Genomic DNA, 27,301 nt, shown 5'->3' on the forward strand with positions numbered 1-27,301 from the left:
GCTGGTGTCCTGCCTCTTTTGTGGTGTGCCTGGTGTGTCGTCAGTGGGTACTGCGTGAGTGCTTCACATGTCCTCCGTAGTTTGGCCTGCCCGCTTGGTTCCATGCTACCCCCCTGGAGATTTGGTAACCCCATTTCTTACACATCCCCTTAATTTGTATTCACAACTTTTATTCCCATACGCATTCACATTGCATCTGCAACAATTGTTAAAAAATATGACATGTGGATCCATTCACTTGAACTTTTCACTGCTTGTTCTCAGGCTCTGGCACTCTGCAACCTTGCCCTTCTTCCAACCTTTGTGACATCATTCCGGATTAGCTTTCAGTGCCCATGCACGATTGTCACATGGCTCAGCCCACTCCAGCCATACATGAGAAGCCCAAATAGGCACTAGTGATAAAGTCAGAAAGACAGATGTTACTTTAAAAAATAAATGGTTTCACTGTATACCACCCATCTCTATTCTATCCCAATTTATTTATTAGACTTCTCCCTGCCTCAGCATTAGTAAAAATCATTCGATTTAGTTCAAGCATGCAGATGCCAAACACACGAGTCTACAAGACTCCATATTAGTGCCTTCTGCTCTTTGATCTCCAAGCGAAAGCTCGTCTTACTACGTAGATGCAGTTGACGCATGCGCAGTAACTATTTCCCCGTTTAAAGCAGTTTGGTCCTTCGTTCATGCTATTATCATTAATAAACACATAAGCAAGTTTCACTAACCCGCGTGTTGGTGTGGTGTACATTAGTTTTACACAAAACTTATTTAATAACATGTTAGTGAGTTAAAGGAGCGGATCGCTTCCGAGCAAGTCTCTTTTTTACGAGTCCTTGCTCCATCACATGCCTTCTCAATGTACATGCTAATGGAAAAACCTCCATATTTCAGATCAGTCACACCACACTTTTTCTTGTATTTTTAATAGTCACTCATGACACATAGTTATTCCTAATTAACATCTTCTTTCTCTCTCCCTTTTCACCTACCTAACCTAAAAAAGCGGAGTCCCACCACCACTGAGATAACACCCGCCCATCCTTTTCTCTTCTTTACCCCTTCACTCTGAGATCCACCTTGTTCGTAAAGTTTGCCATTACTCGTAGCTTTATTTGCACTATGTAAATACCCCACATGATAAGAAACAGTGTTTGTTTTAAATTATTTGTCTGCCTTTTATAGCATGAGCCTAGCATCAGAAAGTAAAAGCAGTACTATAGAACACTGTAGACAACAGGAAGCAGGAAGGAACAGGGTAGTTACATTGACTGAGAAACTGTCGAGTGGGTGATGGGCGGATTCTTTGTGGAGGGGTAGGTTAGTTGCTCAGTGGCCAATGACATGAGTCTTTCTTCACTTCCTTTCAGAAGTGGAGAAGGGGGAAGGAAGCATGTGGCATCCCAACTAGGCTAAAATTCAATACTCTCGGTGCATAGCGGCAGATAGTCAGATATCTGACGTACAAAGTTAGATTTAATACAGTAACATACAATGTAGTGCAGTAGAAATTTTTACAACTAGTTTTCTTTAATATAGTTCAGTGGCCATTTTGTTTACTTATAAAAGAAGAAAGCACAAACCTTTGGCATGGATGGCTTACTTCCTTACCCCGGAGACGGCCTGGGCATTCAAGAGTATTGTCTCTAGTGATGGCAACAGGACTCCATGTTGGTCATGACATCATGGAATCATGCTGCCACTACATTTGTCTGGATATTCTTTCTTGCTGTTATTATTAAAAGCAATCTTCAATTAAAGATGATTCTGGTTATTAAGTAAGGTCCTTCCACTCGCAATGCCTGCGTGTAGTGCATGAAATGTTTGGGGCTGTGTTCGTGCAGAGTGTGAACATTGCGTACATGCCAGACCATGTGTGAAAACAACATACCCGAGTTTGGAAAAGGAAGGAGACGGTCTGCCTGACACCAGTCCCACCTCTAATGAGCACCAGAATTTGTAATAATGAAGTTCTGCTGCTCTTTGAAGGGTGCACTGAAGCCGCCTACTCCTCTCTGCTTTAAATCAATCCTGCTATGTGGACTGCATAACAGTTGTCATTGTCAACTTTATGGACACAGTCCCAGAACAAGTGGAAAAATATTGTGCAATCACGGATGAAACAAACTAATGAAGGAGAAGCCAGCCAAACATTTGTTGAGGATCTTTCTTTATTTCTTTGTATGATTTATTTACCAGTTAGCTACGTTTTTTTAATGTTCCCCCAACAAATGAACAAGCACTGACATGGCGCGTGCTCGTGTCACTCACAAGTGATCGACGGCTCTCTAAGGATTGGAATAATATATTTACTCGTCTCATCCTGCGGGCGTGAAATGTAGTTATTTCAATTGCAGACTAGAGAGCTGACCACGGAACTGTGATATTGCATTGTGCAGAAGAGCACTAATCAAAACACAGTAATGAAATAAAAGATACTTTGGGGTTCCAAGGCACCCCGAACATGTCTGCAGAAAAATAACTTAGCGTGCATTAATGGAACAACTGTGTGTTTGTGCAATCAGAGCATTTACTACAGTGTGGTAGGATACTATATATGACCAGCAGCGGCACGCAAATACACAGTGCCTTATCCTTATATATGTGCAATGCCCCCTCCCCTAGATATATCTTATGCCTACAGGTCCACACATTCAGTGTCATAGGGTAGAAGCAGAAGACACATATTAATGCTCACATAGAGGATGGCTGTAATGCAGACAAACCAGGTGGATATTCATCTTCTGTTTAACCGACCCATCGCCTTCCTATAACAACAAGATATACAGATGGGATAGCCTAAATTTTGGCATTTCAGTGGAGCTTTTACACAAATTGAGAAAAACTGAATAAAGAAATGCAATGTGGCACCTGCAGAATAACGTCGTAAATGCCAGCTAATGTCTAATTGTAATATGAGTGCTTCTGTCTCTGAACTGGGGCAATGTCGGAGCTTGCCAGAGGTGGATGAGGCGTCGTTTCAGGCCTTGGCTGCGAGGTAGGAGAAGGACTTTCCTCCCGTTTTGGTATTCATAGATGAGTGAGACAATGACCAGAGAGAGATCGGCTGATCGGAGGTGTCTTTTGGGTGCGTGGAAGGAGAGGCGGTTGCTCAGGTGTGTCGATCCGGTGTTGTGAAGGGCCTTGTATAGGTGGGTGAGGAGTTTGATGGTTATTCTTCTTTCGACTGGCAGCCAGTGGAGATCACGGAGGTGTTGGGTGATGTGACTGCGATGGGGGATGTAGAGTATCAGTCTGGCTGCAGCGTTCTGGAGGGTCTGGAGTTTGCAAAGGAGTTTCTTGTTGATTGCAGCATAGAGAGCGTTGATGTAATCCAGTCTTCTACTTATGAGGGCGTGCATGACATTTTTTCTGGATTTGGATGGGATCCATCTGAAAGTCTTTCAAAGCATGTGGAGGGTGTTGAAGCAGGTCGAGGATACAGCGTCGATCTGGCGGTTCATTGTGAGTGAGTCAATTATTATTGCACTATAGTAACGATTGGTATATGTGTGTTTGTTATTAGTACTGTTGCTCTACATAATGTGTTATTGGGCAGCCTTTATTTTCATTGCTATGGTATAAATATTACTACTACTACTACTATTATCAATCCTTCACTGCTGTTACTACCTCTTACCTGTATAATTGTCCTAAATACATACAAGTAAGACCACTGGAAATGTGCTTCAGGTGAGGACGAAATTATGAGACAGGGTGGAGTAGGTTATATTGCAAAAAAACAATTATGTGGCATAATGTAACACATTTTGAAGCAGTTTTACTTTGCTCTTTGTCATTTTTAGGGTCAAGACTGCGACAGCATGCGCTAGCACATGCATCTTGTTTGCCAGACACTGTTGTTAACAGAAAAAGGGCTTGGAGCCCGCCCAATGCTTACCATTTGTTGGCATGCGTGGCACTCTTCTTCACAGCCTCTTAATTTATCAAGACAGGCCAAACATCATGTCTGTTCCTCTCTGTGGAGCAGGGACCAAGCACTGATTTGATCAACATAATCAGTGCCTGTCCGCTGCTCCTGATGTTATTGAGGTACAATTTTTTTCTGTTTAACTATTAGTGCAAACAAAAGGCGTGTGACTGGCAAAAACATGCCCAGCAGGACAAACAAAATTGCAAAGATTTATTTTCTATAGTAAACTTTCTTTTATTTTGCCAAGTCTTCTTTTCTAACCTTGCACCCATCTTTGTTTTTGTTCTTGCTCGTGGGTGCTGTTCTCAAAAGATGTGGATTATCTTATTACAAAGTGACATTGTTTCTTTACTATGTGTATTTGCTGAAATTACGCTGTAACACATAATCGTGCAGTACACCCCAATCCACCCCACTTCAATCTATTCCAATCCACCCACTCCAATCCAAACCACTCAGCCCAATCCACTCCAATCCACTATACTCCATTACCCCAAACTCACTCCGCTCCAATCGGCCCCAGTCCTGTTTGCCCCACTCCACTCCAAAATAATCTGCCCCACTCCAATCCAAAACAGTCTGGCCTACTCCAAAACAATCTACCCCGCTACCATCCCAAATATTCTGCCCTACTCCAATGTAAAACAATCTGTCCCTCTTCAATCCCCATTCCAATCAGCCCCTCTCCAATCCAAAACAGTCTGCCCCACTCCAACAATCTGGCCCACTCCAATCCAAAACAATCTGTCTTCTCCAATCCGCACTACTCCAGTCTACCCCACTTCAACAATCTGACCCACTCCAACAATCTGACCCATTCTACTAATCCCTACTCCAATCCAAAACAATCTGCCCCACTCCAATCCAAAAATATCTGCCCCACCCCAATATGTCCTACTCCAATCTGCCCCACTCCAATTCAAAACAATCTGTCCCACTCTAATCTGCCTCACTCAAATCAGCCCCACTTCAATCCAAAACAATCTGCCCCACTCAAATCCAAGACAATCTGCCCCACTCCAATACAAAACAATCTGACCCACTCCAATCTGCCTCACCTCAATCCAAAACAATGTGTCCCACTGCAATCTGCCGCTCTCCAATCAGCCCAACTCCAGTCCAAAACAATCTGCCCCACTACAATCCGACCCAATATAATCCAAATCAATCAGCCCCACTCCAATCCACCTCACCCCAATCCAATCCACCCCAATCCAGCCAAATTCAATCTATCCTACTCCAATCCACCCCACCCCACATCATCACACTCCAATCCACCCATCCCAATCCAATCCACCCCGCTGCAATGCAGTTCACCCCACCCCAATACAATCCACCTCAATCCAATCTAAACCAGTCCAAGCCACCCACCCAATCCAATCTACCTCACTCCAATCCACCCCACCCCATGCAATCCAATTCACCCCACCCCATTCCATTCCATTCCACCCCATTCCATTCCACCTCACTTCATTCCACCTGACTCCACTCCACCCCACTACCATCCCAAATATTCTGCCCTACTCCAATGTAAAACAATCTGTCCCTCTTCAATCTTCCCCATTCCAATCAGCCCCTTTCCAATCCAAAACAATCTGCCCCACTCCAACAATCTGGCCCACTCCAATCCAAAACAATCTGTCTTCTCCAATCCGCCCTACTCCTGTCTGCCCCACTTCAACAATCTGACCCACTCCAACAATCTGATCCATTCTACTGACCCACTCCAACAATCTGATCCATTCTACTCATCCCTACTCCAATCCAAAACTATCTGCCCCACTCCAATCCAAAATATCTAACCCACTCCAATCTGTCCTACTCCAATCTGCCCCTCTCCAATTCAAAACACTCTGTCCCACTATAATCTGCCCCACTGAAATCAGCCCCACTTCAATCAAAACAAGCTGCCCCACTTCAATCAGCCCCACTCAAAACCAAGACAATCTGCCCCCTCCAATACAAAACAATCTGACCCACTCCAATCTGCCCCACCTCAATCCAAAACAATGTGTCCCACTACAATCTGCCGCTCTCCAATCAGCCCAACTCCAGTCCAAAACAATCTGCCCCACTACAATATGACCCACTATAATCCAAATCAACCAGCCCCACTCCAATCCGCCCACTCCTATTCACCCCACTCCAATCCACCTCACCCCAATCCAATCCACCCCAATCCAGCCAAATCCAATCTACCCCACTCCAATCCACCCCACCCCACATCATCACACTCCACCCCACTCCAATCCATCCAACTGCAGTCCAGCTCACCCCAATCTAATCCACTTCTCCTCACCCCACCCCATTTCAATCTACCCACTCCAATCTAACCCACTCCATTCCACCTCAGTCTACCACAATCCACCCCACCACAGTTCAGTCCACTCCACTCAATCCAATCCATCCAGCCCAACTCACTCCAATCCTTTCCATCCCACACCAGTCCAATCCACCCCACTCCAATCCACCCCATTTCATTTCACCCCCTCCATTCCAGTCCAATTCACCCCCTCCACTCTAATTCACCCCACTCCAAACTACCCTACTCTAATCCAATCCATCCCACCTCAATCCAATCCACCCCAAACCAATCTAATCCACCCCACTCCAATCCACCTTACTCCATTTCAACCCACCCCCACTCCAACCCACCCCATCCAGGCCACCCACTCCAATCTACCCCACTCCACTCAAATCAGCTCACTTTACCCCATCCATTCCACCCAAATCTACTACAATCCAATCAACCCCACTACCTCAATCCACTCCAACCCATTCTGCCCTATTCCACCCCACTCCACGCTACACCGCTCCACTCTAGGCTACTCCACTCTATAACACTGTACTCTATGACACTACACTCAACAACACTCTCTGCCACTGAAACACTGAACTCTACTCACCTCTACTCAACTCTATGACACTCTACTCCAGCTCCTCCGCTCTACGACACACTACTACATCAAATTCAGTCCATGATACTCTATTTCCCCCACTCCACTGTAGGACACTCCATGCCACTAACATTCAGACATGCTGAACAGCAGCCACACTGGTGTAAAAAATGGAAATAATACATTGCCAAAGCCAATAGCTCTTGTTTAGGCGAGACCTATTGGCTTTACCAATACTTGTTACGTGTATTAACATTGGCTGGGCAAAGGTTTCACATCATTAATATTAGTTTAACACCAAAATACAGCAATCAGTAACTGAAAGGTGATCTGCCTCTATTCAACAAAATACATGAGACTGTGTGACAACATGCATTGTAGTGTTTTCAGTAACTTTTGAACCATTTGAGCTAGAAACAACATTTTTTTGTAACATTTTACACATTATGCAGAAGATGATAGGTTATGTAGAAAGTGTATCTAGTCCTTAATTATGCCAAAAATGCTGTGGCCCTAGAATAACATAATTCTAGTGGGCCTGCTTATAAGTGATGCTAATGGATTTGAGATAACATTCGAGAAATATTCATCTGTGTACCCAGGATATGAAACAACGTGCCCATATCCACCAGGACTGCCCCAAAGCTGCTCCAACCTAGGAAAGAGTAGAAGACTCACTCACCTCTTTAATTAGCGCTACATCACAATGCAATAACCGTCCACAACCCAGTTTCTTCTCCCATTACTTGTTGAGTTTATGCTTGTTAGGTCTCGCCTAGACGAAAGCAAAGCGAAGCTTTGCTGTCTAGGGCGAGACAACTTATGTTGTTACTTCTGGGGGAATGTGGACAGCAAAGTGCCACGCGCTTTTCTTGCCGAGATTGTACCTCGGGAGCGCGCACGTCGCTGTGCCTCATATTCCCATGCACAAAGAAAGCCTCACTCACGCATGCGCACATACACAGCCATACACACACTGCATACACACACGCACCCCCCTTAACTTAACCAGACACACGCGCACACAGGCAGACAGACACACGCACAGACACACTCAAACAGACACGCGCGTACACCCCACCCCCACTCACCCCTCCTCTCCCTCAATACACTCACCGGTTCTGGCGGTGCTCGGCGGCGGTTCTGCCTCTCGGGCGGCGGTAGCGCTTTGCGGGGCTCTCTCACTACATGAGAGCCCCGCCTTCCCCATGCGCCCGGCGGCTCTTCACCCGGTCCCCCATCTCGGGACCGGGACTCAATCAGGAGCCTTCGTGGCTCCTCGGGCAGCTCTCTCTCTCTCGGCGCGATGGGGCGGGACTTCCGGTTGGGGCCGCGATGGGATTGGCCGGCTGCCCAACCGCTGCCGGGTCGTCGGCTTGTTGTTATGTTTATGTTGTAGGTGTCTAGCTGTTATGGATACAGCCTCTGAGCGGAAGGGTGACGGGAAAGTCCTGTGTGGCCATTAATGCTAAAGGGCACTGGAGCCGTGAGCTGTGCATTGTTAAGGGTATTTTTAATGTGTGGCCTGGAGGAAAAGGCAGACGTGCCTTCTGAAGCAGTAATTGGCAGATGAGCAAGAACAGCCCTCCGATTCGGTATTTGCTTTCCAAAGCGGGAAATATCTATGTGTTTTTCTAACGAAGCTTGTTTTCCTTTGCACGCATACCTCCTAACTCTAGGCTATTCTGGCAGCTACTGAAAAATTCTATCAGGTGCACGCCCAAAAGTCAATCAGCTCTATAATTTAATGCCTTCTCTATTCTTTCGATGTGGTTACAGTATCATGTACATTAATCCCAAATAACTGTCTAGGTTTCCAGTGAGCGCCAGTTGTGTGAGGGTAGATCCGGTCATTTTGGCAGAGCGCGCTGTGGAGCTCGTGATGCGAGCCTGACTGTCTTCACTGCACCTGGATCTGTCCACACTTTAATGAAGGAGTCTGTGAACCAATCAGTCATCAAAAGGGAACTTGAACGAGGGGTGGATTAGCAAGGAAGTACAGAAAATGAGTAGAAATCGAAGACAGAAAATGAGTAGGAATCGAAGAACCGCCTTCTGCAAAATAATATCTGAAATCTGGATTCCCAATTTACACCTCACGCTGGCAGGGAGATATTCTCAGGGGTTTGTTCTCTTTCCACATCTGAATTATCTCAGAGCCTTCATACGTCAGTTTAGTGACCCGGATGAAATTAACTTCGTGGTCTAGCATGAGCATTGGTAACTTAAGACAAAGCGAGTAACATGATTTGCAGCAGCGAGGCAAGGGCGAGATCGGTCCACTGCAGGAAAGGACAAGCATTTGCAATGCAAAAGGTCTAGCAGTTACGCGAGTTTTGAGCTATTGACATTGCAAATAACAATGCATGTTATTATTGCTTTTGTTTTAAAAACATAAATAAGAGGCATTGTCATTTACAATGCCAATAGCTTAAACTTGCGTAACTGCGAGACCTATTGCATTGCAAATGCTTGTCTTTGACTAAGTACAGCACTCCGCTACCTTTTATCTAGGTTTCCACTATCAAAATACCATATACAGACATATATGCAGATATATTTCGGCACAAAAAAAAGAAAATGAGGACTAACAGTCTTACTTCACTTTGCACAAATAACATTACTTTCAAAAGGTGATTTCTTTTTATAAGAAAAGTCTGCATATATTGAAAAACTGGAATTTACATGAATCAACATTTTTAGTAAAGAAGTAAGTCATCAAGAGGGGATAGAGGACACATGACTTATATTCAGAGTGCAACCAATGCTGCCACAGAGTTGGTAAGTGGTTGATTAAAGTATAGCTCTAGCCTACCTTCAGGAGAGTCATGCAGTCAAGTGTGATGCCTGAGCTGTTTGATGAGTGGCCACCCATATGTATGCCCCTGAAAGGTTGAGAAACTTTAAGAACTAAGGGCCACATGTGTGAAAGTTTGAAATAGCAAGTTCCTAAGTACGATTTCCTGTGAATCACAATTAGGAAATCGCTGCTCCAAATGTATGAAACTCTTTTGAGTTTCATTTGCAATTTCCAGTGGGTCACAAATAGACCTACTTCATAAATATTAACGAGGTAGGTCTCAGTTTGCGACCCACTGGAAATCACTAAAATCACAGGGATGGTGGAGCCAACAGACCACCATGTCTGTAATTGGTTTTAAAGAAAGCAATTTTTAAAAACATTTTTACGTTTCAAAAACAAAAATGGAAAGTATTCTATTCATTTTTTAAGAGTAGGCGATGGTCCGTGGGGCCACTGCCTGCTCTTAAAAATGCTTTTATAAGCATTCACTAGGGGGACGGGGTCTCTTGGGGCCCACTTCAAAACTGTGAAGGGGTTACCTCATACTTGAAGTAGGTGGTAAAATGTGAAGGTATTGCGACCAAATTTTGTTTACAAAACATTTCTTACATACCCATTTGGTATTAAGAAGGGATGCCCTAAATACGCCCCATCCTAATTGCAAATTACTAACCCATTTTGTGATTCAGTAACAGGTTACTGAATCGCAAAATAGGGTTTGGCACATTGGGACAACCATTTTTCCGGTCGCAAACGTCCAGATGCTGTGAATCGGGCCATTTGTGACCATAAAAAAGGTACATATATTTTCAACATGAAAAAGATGAAAACCAGTGTCTGCTCTCAAAAAATATTTCTTAAACATTCTCAAAGGTGAAAGGGTCTCTTGTGGACCCCTATCCATTTGCATATGGGTTACATCCAATTTTAAGTTGGTGGTAGGTAAGGAGCGAATGGTCGTAAAACATTAATACAGCCCTTTCTGATATGGTATTTGTAAGGGACGCCCTAAACACTCCCCTTCCAAATACTGAGCTCGTATGTATTTGCAATTGCAAACTGTAATTTGGTAACATGTTACCGAATCACAATTTGGGATTAATACATACCAAAATGTATATTTTTGGGGTCACAAAAGGCCCGATTCTTAAAATCAGACCATTTGCGACAGGAAAAATGATTTGTACATCATCCCCAACTTCCCTTCGCTGAATGAGTAAACACACAACCTGAGCCATTCGTCCCAAGGGTTCCCTTTGCTGTGAAATAGCTCTCAATGAATGAGGTCTGCCTCTGGTCTTCTTTACAAGCTTGTTTTGACTGAGGTTCTTCAACAAACGGTTGACAGATTTCAAGTATCTCTGATATTAACCACTTGAAATTGGTTGATTATTGAAGAAAGACACAAAGCTATCCGTCTGTTTCTGGCATACAGGTTTTCATTTTAAGCCCCAAAAAAAACTGCCTCAAACTGTGGTTGAGGTCGGCCGCTTGATAATTTTTCATTATTTCAGAAACTGAAACCTCTTTTATCAATTTCTGAAAATAGCATTCTAGTGGGCAGATTTAAAAAAAATACATGCAACGCAGCCCAGCGCCCAAAGAGGCTTCCCAGCATTGCGTGACAGGGAGGGAGCAGGAAAGCGCCATATCTTCAGAGATATGGCTCTCTCTGCCCCTCTAACTAGCACTGACGCTGATTTCAGCTGCCGAGTGCCAAGCACACATCTTAGCGCTAGGGCGTGTGCGTGTGTCTAGCATAGGTTTTGTACAGAATAATATGCCTACACAAGTTTTAAATATTATTCCACTTTGTATGTGTGCTTCACAGTGTATATGTTTGCACACATGCAAAGTCGGAAAACAAGTTTTGCGCTGGAAAGTAAATTCCCCCCAAAACTTTTTTGTGCTGGTTAGCGTCACTTTTATGATGCTAACACAGCGTAAAGTGTTTGAAAATTTACCCCTAAGACACACCACTGCAGTGTATGTAAGGTGCAATTTTTTTTTAACAATAACAATAAATGACTTGGATTGCCAGCGTATTTCATAACATTGGCTTTCAGCTTCAATACTGACTTGTACTGAAAAACAAGCATTTGCATAGCCAATAGGTCTCGCTTTTGTGACCTTTTAAGTATTTAGTTTTGCAGCACAATATCCTTTGTGCAACAACATCAGCCGTTGCATGGCTAAACCTTGTACCTTATAAGTGTTTAGCCATGCAACAGTGGATGTTGTTGCACTTACGATATTGTGCTGCATAACTAAATACTTATACGGTCCCAAAAGTGAGACCTATTGGCAATGCCAATGCTTGTTCTGCTTCAGTCTATAATTTATTGGTCTTGGAACAACAATATTTGATGTAAAATTCAGCCTATAACTTCCAGTGTAGCAAAAGACATGGTCACAGTGACTTGCTGGATGTTTAGATAAGGAGCCAACATTACATAGTAGCTATCAGTCCCTTTTAAGTCAATAGCCGATGGTAAAACAAACTACAAAGGCTGCTACTGTTTCAGGCGTCTCCACTTTCATGCAAAAGAGCATGGCATGTTGGCATGATTTAATGCCATGCGAGTTAAAAATTCTCTTCAGTTATTTTTTTCGTTCAATTAATAAAATCGGACAGACTGTTAAAATATGTGTCAAACTTTCTTCTTGAAGTTGGCATAGTTTGCACCTTGTATTCTGTGGTTTCTGCTGCAATTTCGAAATATATTCTAGTGTTTGACCTAAACCAATTAGGTAGATAGAAAAAGAGCTAGAAAGCTAGGTAAGGTTTAAGTGAGCGATAGAGAGAGAGAGAGCAAGAGATTGGGAAACGGTAATGTCGAGAAAGGGAAATGGGTGCGGCCTAGAATGTATGTGTTGAGAAAGAGAGGTGAGTTAGAGGCAGACAGGTAAAACAGTGAGGGATGTGAAGGGTGGTGCAAGGTAAAAACACCAGTGAGGTAGAGAGAAGGGCAAAATGGAACGTGGCATACACAGACATGGTAGAGAGAGTAGTGAGTGAGAGAGAGAGAGAGAGAGAGAGAGAGAGAGAGGGCTGATGAACAGAGAGAGGGGAAGGGGATACAGAGAGACAGGTGAAGCAGAGAGACCGAGATGAGGCAAAGAAAGAGTGGTAAGGTTGATACAGGTGTAAAAGGCATTGGACGTGCAAGGGAAAGGGCTGGGAGGAGAATGGGAGCTAGGCAGACCCAGCTGTGTAGAAGGGGCGACACAAGAAGGGCTTGTTGCAGAATGTGAAGAATGGACTGCGGGGTGGGAAACGAGGAGGGAAGGGTGCGTGCTCAGTGGAAGGGAGAGGGCTGGGGGTGGTCGCAGAGGGAGCAGTGCAGGGGACGGTGCTGCCGGGGAGTGGGGATGGCCCCCAAGGTTGTAAGAGGAGGGGGCATGAGTAGTGGAAGGAAGAGGGGCCTGGGCTCAGACATGGAGCGGAGCACGCTAAACAGCAGTGGCTGGTGAAGAGGGTGGTCGCACTGGGTACTGCCGGTGCTGGGTGAGGGTTCCAGTTCTGCCATGTGCTGCCAGACTTTAGATGGGAGAGGCGGGCGGGAAACCGAGGAGCACCGAGCAGCAGAGGTCTGTGGCGAAGGAGTAGGAGCTTCTTAAAGGGGCAGTGTCCGAGGGGACTAGCACTATATATCGAAGGAGTGAGGCAAGGGGAGCAGCGGGGACACAGACTCCTGCTAGCACTGTAGACCGGTAAGTGCCTGCAAGGGTTGAACTGAAACGTGGAGCCCTTTGTGATGTATTCAATAATGCGTGCACTCTCTCAGCGGCAAACCACTATTCTAAATGTAAAAAGAAATCCACATAGGTTTGATAATCGTGTTTTACAATTTGTGCGTGTTTTAGCATTTGTGAGTATGCGACAAACAGGCCAACATTTTGAAGCAGGTAAGAGGGGGGTTACTGTCCCCCTTGATTAACTTTTGAACGGGGTGAATTTAGACCAGAGACATGTAAAACAATATATTTAATAACCAGCACTGTAATACAAGCTCAGCCCCGCGGCCGCAAAAGTTAATAAGGCATGCAGTAGTCAACTAAGGGGCGGTGTGATGTCATCAGTGGACGCATGCAAGGGGCGTAACAGACAGACATACACTGCGGCATTAGTAAACAAGCACGGCAAGGCGAGACCTAAAAAAAGGACCGGAATGGTGCGCAAGATGGGAAAAGGGAAAGCAGGCTGGGGAGTGGTGTGCGATGTGCGCGCACCATGACTAGAGAGGAAAGCAATATGGTGCCTCTGCTCGTAATTGTGCGCGTAACCGCATGCTCTAGGCCAGCCAGCTTTTGGTAGGACTGTTAAAAGCCCATTTACTAAATGTCTCGCAGAGCAGTGCATGCGCTGGCTCAGGCGAGACCTAATTAGTGGAAGCGAGAGGTAATTTCTACAATGTTTCACCCTGGTAAGAATGCAGTAAAATATGCTTCTTCACCTAATTGCTGACAATAGTTTGCAGAGCAGTGTCAAAATTGAGTTATTAAAAGAATAACAATACAGAACTGTCAGAAATGACTCCTGATTCTGGCCTTCAGTCCTGCCAATGTCTGAAAATCTTTCACCTTATGCAGGACTTTATTCCAAGCATAGCCTGAGACACTTTTACTCACTGCATTCCTCCTCCAAAAGCAAAATAAACAAAGTTTAGGAGACTACCACCACTGTCCTGGGGAGGTTTCATACCCAGGATTGGTCACTGGGTCTGCAAAGCCTCCAAACAGATGCTTGAAACCCTCACTGTGCAGGAGTTTGGAGCTCACCTTGGGGCTTATTACAATGCCGGTTGGCCACCTGTCCTACATGCATCGTGTTGGAATGGAAACCAACCGACTAGTAGTCGGTGGTTCCATCCGACAAAATAGGATGTGACTGCCCTGAGACCGTCGGAAACATCCATTTTTCAATTGCAAGTTGTGCTGCAGTCAGAAAATGGCCGCAGCACAAGCTGCATTGGTAAAATGTATGTTTTCAAACATCCATCACTGCGTGTCAGTCAACATGTGGTGCCTGACACGTGGGTATGAATTTTTGGGGGGGCACCCCGGTGAGGCTGCAATGGGGTGGGGTCCTGCTAGGGGCTACAAAATCCATTTCTGGCAGCCTTTCAAAGGCGGTTGGACCGCCATTGAAAGGCTGTCTGAAATGGACAGCATAATCTCTACGGCAGTGCCTGAGCAGGCACTTCCCTTATTGTAGAGAATTACATTCCGACCGACGGTTGGACAGGCTCCTTGAGCCCGTCAGAAGCATCGGTCGGTCACTCCACCCTGCCTCTGACCGCCACGCATCTTAATGCGGCGGTCGGACTGCGGCAGCAGATGTCGGTCAGATCGCAACCGATGGCCTGCCGATTACAATCCAGCCAACATCATAGTGAGGTCCTTCGTGTTTCACTGTGTGATAGAGGCTCATCACTGGGAGAGTGTATGAATGGAGTCAATCCATATGATTTGGTAAGTCTGGTACTATGTTTTGCATTGGCCTAGTGGTCAGTATGTGAAACGGGAGTGGATTCATCCATCTCTTTGACCCCTTGCCCTTCTAAGATGTGATAGAGCAGCCACATTCAAACCACTAGAGTCCTTCCAAGCCCTACTCTACTAACGCTTTTCAAGGAACAGAAGTAGTTGGAGCTTGTTTCGAGCCCTAAAAAACATATACACAGGCATAAAAAGCACTGGCATTTCTTTTACGCTGCAGAGTGTTTGGTGTGCAATCAATTCATTTATTTACTTTAAAAACTTTGCACAGTGCTCAAACAGGTACCTTGCCACTTCGTGCTAAAGAAAGAGGTAGAGTGAGGGAAGGTAAATATACGTCTGGTAGGAAGATCAAATACCTAGGAAAGAAAGACACAGTAGAACATGTGAACACGGCAGCGTATTTTGTGTGTAATCCATTCATTTTTTTTACTTTAAAAACTTTGGAAACTGTCATGACAAAATGCTTACAGTGTATCTGAAAGTGGATACAGGCGAACAGAAGTATGCAGAGCAAGCTGTCAATAGAAGTATGTGCCAAAATGTGTTTTGTTTGATTAACTGTTCCCAGCCATGCAACGGAAAGTGAATGGAGGCATACGAGGTTGGGATTATGCGCGTGGATAAAGAGACGAGGAGTAAATTATGAACCTTGAGTGAGCGGGTGGGTTCATGGCAAAAGTTCAAAGTTAAAATCAAGTTGAGCTATATCCGCATTAGGGAGTGAAATTGATTACATGGCCAAAAAAAGTGATTAGTGGCAAAATGCTGAATACTTCATAACATTACACAGAAGTACCAGATGTGAAGCAATTCGGACTTTATAGATTGCAGATATATAAAATAAGCCGTATGGGCCATGAAGAAAGGAAACACATAGAAGGAATCATATTGCAGGAGCTTTTTTATACAAAAAAATAAAGAACACAGCAGGACAAAGGCTGGGTATTCTGATATTGTCATGGTTTTAATTGAGAAATCTATGTGTGGATATGAAGTATGCATGCAGAGTTCTTACATAACATGAATCTAGCTACAAAGCAACAGAGGGGTCATCTCTCTGTGTAGAGATTGTTGTAAACAAATGTGACCATTAATGGCACCTGCGTGGTCCAAAGTTAAGAACACTATATTGCTGATGCATTATTGTGATCAAGAAACAGGAATTCCTCCATTAATTTGGGTCCACCCAGAAACGCTATGTGGGTTAACCAACTAGGGCATTGAGAGCCATCTGGTGACGTTTTGATTGATATATGCTTCCCTGAGAGCACTACCAGCCCATATGCCATGTGAAGTCTATCCTAAAGTGCGAGTTGAGTGATTGCTTTATGCCATGTCTTTATGCAGTCCTTTCATAAGTTGACTCATGTTTTGGCAAAAACCAGGTTTTTAATGCGTTTCTGAATTTTATGTGGTTGCTCATTGTCCTTATCTTTTTGGGTAAGAGTTCAATAGCATGTGTGGATGTACTCAAAGTTGTGCACTACTTGAATGTTGAGGAAGTGGTGTCTCTTCCTTTTCCTCTATATCTACTCTGTTTTTGAAGAAGTAAGGCGGGCATATCAATATGTGTGCACCATTCACACAGCCTATTCCAGTTGGTAGTTGCATAAAGTTTCACCCATGTGTCCTGCAATTCAGTTGTTGCAGTGGAAAACACAATGGGCCTGATTATGATGCCGGTAGGAAAGGAGGCTTTCCGACCGACATGGTAGGTTTAAAGACCGACCATATAATATAATATAATGAGGATGGCGGTTGGAGTCTAAACCAGCGGAGGAATCGAACATGGTTCTGACGGGCTCAAGCAGCCCATGGGCCGGTCGGGAAGTGCTCATAGTCCCTTAAGGATGGTGTTTCCACTGGCAGGATTATGATGTCGGTTTTTGCGACAGCCAATCCAAGTCGACCTTTCTGACATGGATTGGCTGACAGAAACTAACTTTGGGGGCCCCTAGCAAGGTCTTTCTCCCACTGGCCCTTCGCATTTTGGACTGAGGGCACCTGTGGAGCCCCCCTAAACATCCCTGGACTGTGTGGCAGGCACCATGAGGTGCCTGACACACAGTCCAGGGATGTTTACAAACTACCATTTTTCAATGGGAGATTGTGCGGCGGGCGATTTCGACCTCCGCACAAGTTACCATTGAAAAATGGAAGTTTGTGACTGCACCATGTGGGGTCACATCCTAAAGGGGTTGTCGGAACCATCGACCTATGGTTGGGCGGTTCCTTCCTCGAAATGGTGTTGGGCTGAGGCAACTCTGATCGACATTATAATTAGGCCCACTATATGTGAGTTTATTTATGACAATATAACATCTAGGAACTCTCTAAATGCTTGCACTAAAGTACTTTGGGATATGCCACTACCAGAAGCTATCATGGACTCGCAGCAGTCAGAAGCTGAAGGAACAGTGAACACTTTACCTGCACATGTGCGGGAATTGCATGACTGTGTAGTGTTTACTGGCCTAGCATTGGCTGTAGCTCATCAGTGGGGTCTAACAAGCCTTGTCTGTCAGGGCTGGACTGGCCATAGTGGGCACCGAGCAATCCCCCGGTGCGCCGCACAGGTGGGGGCCGGTTTTGGGTCCCTTGGGGCGCATTTTATTACAGGGCCTTTTTTGCAGCATAGCTGCAAAATCGTCCCTGTAACAAAATCGGCAGAAAACCGGCCCTCGCAAAGAGCTCGGCGACACCCCCAACCCCCCCCGCGGGGGAGGGGGGGCGAGCAGGGCTGGTTTTGTTTCCCAGTCGGCACTGTCGTCTGTCATGCCTTTGCCTCCCAGACACTTCCTCAGACTGGGCAAAAAGTGTTACTCTTTGTCTAAATATTTTCTCCCTTCTGCTCCTCCTCTGCTGGACTTTGAACATACTAAACAATTTTACCATGGCAGAGAAGGCTGCCATCTTGAAAGCTTGTGTTACATCTTGGGCCGCGTTTTATACTTTGCATCTGTTTAGCAGCTGCTCCCACTCAATCATGTATTTGGAAGTGTGATGTTCTCAGTCTGTAATTGTTTGCAGTTTGCTGCTGAGTGATACATATTGTAAGCAATTTATCATTTCAGAGCTATTATTTGTGATTTGCAATTGCTTTTGACTGCGGATTTTTTTTTTTTTGGTACACTTTGCTAATTGTTCGAAATTATCTTTCCAGGTGTTTGATATACGGTGGTGTGCTCTTATTGTGTTTGCAAATTAGATTACACAAACTCTTCATACAATCTGCCCTCAGACCCCTGGTCCTCTTAATCGTGATGCAAGGCCGTACTGCTCATTAGGAACAGCCTTTTATAATAAAGGTCTTGGTATCTCTAACATAAATCAGCAACTCATTTAGTGGGCAAAACATATTTGTCAAACTATGCCCACTGTTAACATCTAACAATTGTTTCAGTTGCCACTTATATTTTCTATCACTGAAATTAATGTCTTTCATGATTTTATAAAACTCTGCAAATAAATAAATACATTGGAGGGGAATAATTAAATTATAAACATTTGTATTTACTTTTTCACTGGTAGGAAAACTGTGTAGTTTAGAAAAAATCATCTCTGAGAAATGCTTGCTCCTTTTATCATACGAAAAATGCATTTGATTTTTTTCCGAAAGCCTTGACTTACTTAAATAGCTTTTCAACTCTGAAAATTGCTAGTGCATCAATGTGCAACCGGTGGTTTCTGCGGCTCCATTACAAGAGCTATTCTTAGCAAGGTAGATACATCGCGTGCCAAAGACAAAGAGGCTGTAATTCTGCATTGAAATGAGATATTATTTGTTGCAAGTACAGGGATTCAAACTGAGTCGCCCTGCTGACTTATGACAAATGCATGCAGCGTATAGGTACTGTGCGAAAAACCATCACCCTGAATATGGAGTAAAATACAAGTTTTGTCATGGTGGGGAAGACAGGCAATTTGATTCAGAGGGGGAAGACACTTGTAATACAAATTACACAATCTACATTTTTTCATAATGAGAAAACGTTGTTGCTGGAGAGCACCAGCTTCTGTTTATCAGATCCTCCATAGTTTAGCAAGAAATAGTTCATCTGCTGTAAAGAAAGAAGAAAGATTTCTGGCTCTTGGTGCACAAGGGAAGTGTTTGGAGCTGTCACAGCTTGGTTTAGTCCTCTCTTGGAACACAGTGGTCTTTAAATTTGCAAGGAGAGAAAAGTGAAATAATTCATATTTTCAGTTTCCGAAAAAATGTTTTTTTACAGTTCTCACAACGAAATACTGCCTCGCCACTGAGGAAAAGGTAAGCATTCTCACTTTGGGATGTTGAAGAATGTGAGGCAGCTTAAATTCATTAGGTCTGGCTTGACAGCACAGCTGTCTGAAAGACTTATTTTTGCCAATACTTTAAAACGCACACACATTAAGCTTTAGTGTTATAATTCCGCCTTCCAGGAAGTACTGCTAGTGAAATGCATGAGGGACTTTTTCACATCTGAAAAGTAGTCAATCATCACACTGTTTGTCATATTCAAATCTTTATTTCATATATATTCCTATGGAAACTAGGTCGTAGCTATAACTACCTACTGGCAGGGACACGATTAAAAGTATTCCCAACCCACTGGGGATATATTTGAATATTTGAACTGAACGGCGGCTCACTGGAGTTTTATGCGGCACTACAAAGACCAAGAGGCCACGGGGGTGGCCACGCCCATTGGGTGGGGACAAGATTAAAAGTATTGCCTTTCTCCTGCTTCAGAACTCACTGAAGCCCTGTACCCATGACTAAGTGTCTGGCGACACGAAACGCGTCGGGAGGGACTTGATTTTGGCGAAGCACCGAGCTGTGAACTGTGCTTTTCTTCAATAAATTGATGGCAAAGAAACTTACCTGGTTGGGCTCCTTCATAGCAAGCAACTGTTTGATGGATGTAAAGCGGCGCGGCGTGAGCCGCCAAGAGAGCCCTGCTGCACTACTGTGCAGTCCCGCTGTTGCGTCAACCGATGCAGTAGCATAGGGCATGGTAACGGCCTTTGGAGGATTTAAGAGCACCTTTTGCAGCAACAGTGTGTTCCCCACCCATTGACGATATATGTGCATATTTGAACTGAACGGCGGCTCACTGGAGTTTTATGCGGCACTACAAAGACCAAGAAGCCACGGGGGTGGCCACGCACATTGGGCGGGGACAAGATTAAAAGTATTGCCTTTTGCCTGCTTCAGAACTCACAGAAGCCCTGTACCCATGACTAAGTGTCTGGCAACACGAAACGCGTCGGGAGGAACTTGATTTTGGCGAAGCACCGAGCTGTCAACTGTGCTTTCCTTCAATAAATTGATGGCAAAGAAACGTACCTGGTTGGGCTCCTTCATAGCAAGCAACTGTTTGATGGATATATATATATATATATATATATATATATATTACCTACTGGCAGTCGCCAGTAGGTAGTTATAGGTAGGTAGTTAGTTATAGTTAGGATTGATTGATTGATTGGGATCCATAGGGAAATCGCAACATTCTATTGGGATTAACTTTGGCGCCGGTTGAGGAATCTGCCTGAATTTTTCAGCAACTTTGCCTCGCGGCTCTCCGCTCCTTCCTTTTTTTTTCCGTTTTTCGCCGGGGGGGGGGCGCCCGGTACGCGCACCGGGGAGCGTACCATGGGGAAAAATAGTGAAAAAAATTATATAATCATAATAATAAATAATAAAATAATCATTTTGAGTGATCAGAGGTAGGGTAGCTCTTAAAAGAGCTTTTGGGTTCTGTGGCTGTTTTAGGTACCTACAAGTACGTCCCACACACACCCACACGCACACAACCCCACACCCCCACACCCACACACTCCCCACACACACCTCACACACACACACCTCCACCCACACCCAAACACCCCACACCCCCACACCGACACCTTACACATCCACACCCACACACATACACGTGTTACCATCCTTGTGGGGACTATGTGTGAATACCTGCATTGTGGGGACTAACCTTTCCCAATGTTTATACAACACACTAATAACAGATAGATGTTAAGAAAAAATTCATGATACAGGATCCTGCTTCAAATTTGCAAATATATTGTTATTTAATCGCGCGCACAACACAATCCTTGTGGGGACTTGAACACGTGCTACCATCCTTGTGGGGACCTAGTCCGTAACACTATTTGTGATTGAATACAGTCAAAGGCACACCGCTAAATGTTTATTTTAGGAACAACATACACAAACAACATTATAATCTATTCATATATGAATTGCTGCATATATACTAGGGGTATACATTAAAGGCAGATTATGTTAATGTGCCAGTAAATGTCATAACATGCTTAAAGAAAGAGACGTAAAGCTGTTTTTAAACTATTTTTCTGCTCATTAAATAACTCAAAATAAATATTATTGTGATATTCAAATATATATTTTAATAAGTCACTAATTTTATAAGACATTCCTTGTCTGTTAAAAATATACTTCCCCATGCTGCGGGCACAACATTGCATCCGTTCACTGTATGCAAGAACGTAGCCCATAGCGCAATATAGCTCTAGTCACTCACACACCCCCAGCCATTATCTAAAAGAACATATTCCATAGTGCATATTAGTATGTGAACAAAGGCAAAGCAACACAAAAACTCTGAATTCCTGATACAAGCATTGAAATGCAACAATAGGCATTGATGCCGCAAGGTTATTTGCAAAAAATGATCAGATCAGTTTATATCCTATTTCAGTGAAGTGCACCATCATTCTTTAATTGCAGCTACAGATCAAAAGGCAATTGTGAAGTAATTTGGGCTTAGAAATTGACCCTAATTGCTTTTAGCTATATTTATAATACCACAAACTATTTTCAGACACAAAAAGTCTAAATTAAAATAGCTTCATGCAAATAAAAAAATAACTTTAATAAATAAAAAGGTTAATTTTCATGAAAATATTTGAATAATTACAGGACTGTGCAGCTTTCCCTTTGAAATGTCTGTCCCTTGTGCTGCTAGCATGGGATTCTGGTGTGCAAAGTGTGTTTAAAATGCAAAGTGTGTTTAAGACTGCAGTACCATCACCGGTCTACGGGGGCAGAGCTGAGCACAATTATAAACACACTTGATGTAACACAGGTCCCCACAAGGCAATTTTTTTTAAAGTTGTAAAAATTGACACAGATGTTCCTTAAGCCATTTTTTATCATTTAGAAGACATTGCCTTGTGGGGACTTGGGTTCAAGTCCCCACAGTGCACTCAAGACCCCACAGCGTGAGTGTGTTATCACACCCAAGTCCCCACAAGGATAGTAACACAAAACCACACACACTCACACACACACCTCACCCCCCAACACACACACACGCACACACAGATATCTCACAGACACACATCCCACACGCACACCTCCACCCCCACACACACACACACGCACACCTCACAGACACACCCACACATCCCACACATACACACACATCCTACACACATACCCCCCACACCCACACACACCCCACACACACCTCACACACCCACACCCCCACCTACACCCAAACACCCCACACACCCACACCCACACACACACCTTACACACCCACACCCACATACCCCACACACCTACACACACCTATACACCTCATCCCCCCTCAGACACACACACACCTCACAGACACACCCCACACATCCCCCACACACACCTCCCCGCCCCACACATGGGGAAAACTCAGTGAAACACTAAAATAATAATTTAAAGTGCTTAGAGGTAGGGTAGCTCTGAATAGAGTTGTTGTGTTGTTTGGGTGTTTGTAGTACCAACATGTCTTAAATTTAATGTACACCATTTCCGATGTAGATATCTTGCATGTTGTTACAGAAGTTGTGCTATATGGAATCCATATCATAGTCTGTCAGGAAAGGAGAAAGAACATGGAGGCAGGAGATGAAAAACAGATGTCAAATACACATTGGAGATAATATAGTGGGAGAAAGGAAGTATCTATGAGCAAAATTACTATGTAACATAAAAAAGTTGCACAGTATACTATAAGTCTGACTTTACATTATAATCAATTTGGTACTAGTTTAAGAATTACATATAAAAATAAATAATGACTCAACAATTTTAGAATTATTAAATATACATTTATTTTTCAGATTCTTTTTCCAAATTAAACATAACTTCTATCATTTGACTGTCAGAAATGTCCTCATTTTGAATGAGCAAATCCACTGATTCTACACATTGTAGTAGTTCATAGTCCCTTGATTCATCCATGAATTCCAAGTTATCATTGGGTTCTATAATTTATTCATTGTTGCTCTCTAGGACAATTTCAAAGGAAATGTTTTGTTGTCCTTCCATTTTCGTGCTGAAATTTGCATTAAAAATAAATATATCAGTAGAGATAGGGCACTGTTGGGTTTAAGTTCAGACAGGTAGTTTGGATTTTTTAACAGTGAATTTATCTTTGGGCAGTGTATGGTATCAGACTGGAAGTAGAAATATAAAAAAGTGTATGTGATGAAGCCTAAGTAAATTCATAATTATACAAGACAAGCCTAAATCCATCCATAACTATAACAGAGAAGTCTATCTCAATCTATAACTATTACAGAGGGATAGTATATAATTATCAGAAAAAGTTTTCCAAATTAACTTAAAGTGCACAACATACTTCAGTTTTCAAAATAACAACTTACCTTTCAAAAAGAAGTTGAAGTCGTCAGCGAAAATGCTCTTGAAATGTACTTCAGGAAGTAGTAGTCAAAATGGCTGTGTTTCCCTCTTTTCTTTATATATATATTCAGGTACATAACCAATCAAATGTCATGAAATAATAGTAGAAAATGAAAGTAACTTTTTAATTGGTTGTCAATTCTAATACTTCAGATGTGTTTTTGTGAAGTAATTTACCTCAGGATATTTAGAGAGGTCTACAGGCTAAATGGCTCAATGGAATTCCACCAAATTTGGGAAAATGGTAGGGATTGGTATGTAGTATGAGCTATTGTATATTTGGTGAAAGTGTCTCCAGTGGTTTTAATGTAAATTAACTTTTCACATTTTTTGGGAGCGCTTCCAGGTGTGCGCCCCGGTACGAGTACCGGCAGCGCTACGGGAGTCCTCCATTTTGTGTTTCGGTAGATTTGAGACAGAAAATGGAGGACAAACAACATTGGAAAAGGGTAGAAGGGGGCACGGTAGGCACTCCCTGACCCCCTAGGTTTTCTGAGGGGGTGTTAGGAGGCCCATATAGACCAAAAAAAAAACAAATTCGCGGGGGGAGTGCCCGGTACGCGCACCGGGAAACGTACCGGGGAGCGTACTTTGGTGAAAAATAGTGAAAAAAGTTAGAAAAAGATAATCATTTGGAGTGATCAGAGGTAGGGTAGCTCTGAAAAGAGCTTGTGGGTTCTGTGGCTGATTTAGGTACCTACAAGTAGGTACCAATGCACAGTCTTAAATTCAGGAGGAATATTCTATTCCCCTCATCTGAGAAGTGCACACCATCTCCTCTGTAGATATCTTGCATGTTGTAACGCAAGTTGTTGTTGTATATTGAACCCATTCCATAGTCTCTCATGTAAGCAGAAACAGATTTATTCACATGTTTGCGTGCTTTCTCAAATTGTGGACAAAATTGGTTGGACCAGTTCCATTTCTGTCTTTGGCATATATTGGAAAATACCAAGGCAGTTTGAGGAAATAGTGCCATCAATTGTTCAAAGGTGTCCTTTAAAAGCATTTCCAGACCTACCCCAGTCAAAGTGCCTAAGTCATTTCCACCACAGTGCAGAATTATGAGGTTAGGGTGTGGCAAATGCAAAAAGGTTTTCACCAATGGAATCAATTGGTGACATCTCAATCCTCTCTGGCCAATCCATTTAATGTTCACATTTTGTAAATCAAGGTTGTGAAAATTTCTGGTAGCTGCATACCTTTGAGCCCAGTGGATATAGCTATGTCCAATAATCCAGACAGAATACATGGTGAGAGGAGATTCTGGTGCAGTCAGATGAAGTGTGGGAAAGAAATGGCAGTTGGAACAATAGGAGTTTGCAACAAAAAAACTGTAGACTTTCAGGCTCTTGAATCACAAGCAATGATTGGTAGATTGAGATAGTTGAAAACTGAAAATTAGGGTGCATGGTTGTGTTCTGTGTAAGAAGTAATTTGAATGGTTAAAAAAAATCATTTAAAGAAACATTGCACCAAATAAGGTGGTGTTTTTGCAGGTCAAACATCCTTGCTGAGGTGATTTGCAACATTGTAGAATAAACTTTTAAACCTGAGAGCTCAGTGAGGAGGGAGTTGCTATGGTAACAGGTAGAAAGGGCTGAGGGGGGGAAGGGTGTTGGTTTGAAAATACAGAGGGAAGAGTTTTTATTGGTTACCATGAGCAATATGTGTGTAGAATTAGAGGTTTTCTGTGCCATTAAGGTTTGCAGTGCCTGGAGAACATACCTTTTGCTCTGCTTAAGAAATATTGGTGTGTGTCTCTGACACTGTTCTGAATCTCCTAAAGCATTTGTAAAGGTGAGTTATGATTCATTTAATATACATAGAGACTTGTATACTCTATGGAGAAGATTTGGAAGCAAATTGTGTTTTTTTAATGTTGCTTTGTGTCATGCTTTTTGATAATGCTTGGTAAAAAGTTTTTACTGCATAGAGGAATTGTATTTTGTAAAATTGTGAAGTTTTGTAGTGACATGGAATGCTTGTACATAGGACCTGTGCTGTGTTTCTTAAATGTGATGTCAAAAACGATTTTGGGAAAAATGAATGGCTTTTACATTTTTTAAAAGGAATAAAGAATGTGTGCATGTTTAAAGAAATACATTTGACTCTTTACAATGATGTTACCTGTGTTAACTCAGTGTAGGAAGCATATTGAGTTTGTTTGCATAGAGGAATTGTATTTTGAAAAATAGTGAGGTTTCAGTAATGACATGGAATGCTTGTATATAGGACCTGTGCTGTGTTTTCCTAAATGTGATGTCAAAAACGATTTTGGGGAAAATGAATGGCTTTTACATTTTTGAGTATAATGTGGCGCAGAGGTTTAAAAAGTGACGCATCTACCTACATGCGTCACTTTTTAAATATGGCGCAAAAAGGTACATGTTTTATGCCGCCGTTGCGTCACAAAAAGTGACGCATCAGCAGTGCAAAAGTGACGCAGGGCCTCATAAATTAGGTTCCTTTTTTTTGCACACTACTCCAGTTTAGTCCTGTCCACTGCACTCTTGGACACAAGCCTCACCTTTTGTGCTCCCCTGGACAGTCTTACCTGTGTTAACTCAGTGTAGGAAGCACATTGAGGGGCATATTACCAAGCAATAGCGATAATTATCGCTATTGCTTGGTTAGAGACAAAATTTTACCGCTGCGCTGCGGAGATTTTTATCGCAGATAAACCTTGGTATTACCAAGGTTTATCGCAAATGCGATAAAAAACGTCCGCAATGCATGAATATCGCTGAAAAGTCAGCGATATTCATGCATTACCGAGCTAATGCTCTTAGCCATGTTATCCACCTCCCATTGGATAACATGGCTAAGAACTGCTCAGGGCAGCTTTTGGAGATATTTGCGCTTAGCGCGAATATCTCCAAAAGTTGGTAATAGGAGATAGTGATGTTAGCGACTGTTTCCAGTCGCTAACATCTTGGCACGGCCACTTTGCATGTCATTAGTGATAAATATCACTGACATGCAAAGTGGGGCCCAAGATGGTCGCTATCTCCTACTAGCTGTCGCTAACTGGTGTTAGCGACAGCTAGGTAATAGGGAGATAATTTTATCTCCGCTTTCTTGGCTTTTAAAGCCAAAAATGCGGAGATAAACCCCCTTGATAATAATCCCCTGAGTTTCTTTGCATAGAGGAATTGTATTTTGTAAAATTGTGATGTCAAAAACGATTTTGGAGAAAATGAATGGGTTTTACATTTTTGAGAAGGAATAAAGAATGTTTGCATGCTTAAAGACATAAATTTGACCCTTTCACAATGATGTCACCTGTGTTACCTCAGATTAGGAAGTAGATTGTGCAGATGAGGTGAGGCATGTGCAGAGGGACAGAGGAGGTGAGGTTTATGATCAAGACTGTAGTGGGAGAGAGGCCTTTCCCGGGAAGCATAGGTGATGAAGGCTGTGTATAAGAGTGCAGTGGACTAGACTTTATGAAGTCT

This window comes from Lissotriton helveticus, chromosome 2_2 (genome assembly GCF_964261635.1).
Source record: "Lissotriton helveticus chromosome 2_2, aLisHel1.1, whole genome shotgun sequence".
NCBI classification, from domain to species: Eukaryota; Metazoa; Chordata; class Amphibia; order Caudata; family Salamandridae; genus Lissotriton; species Lissotriton helveticus.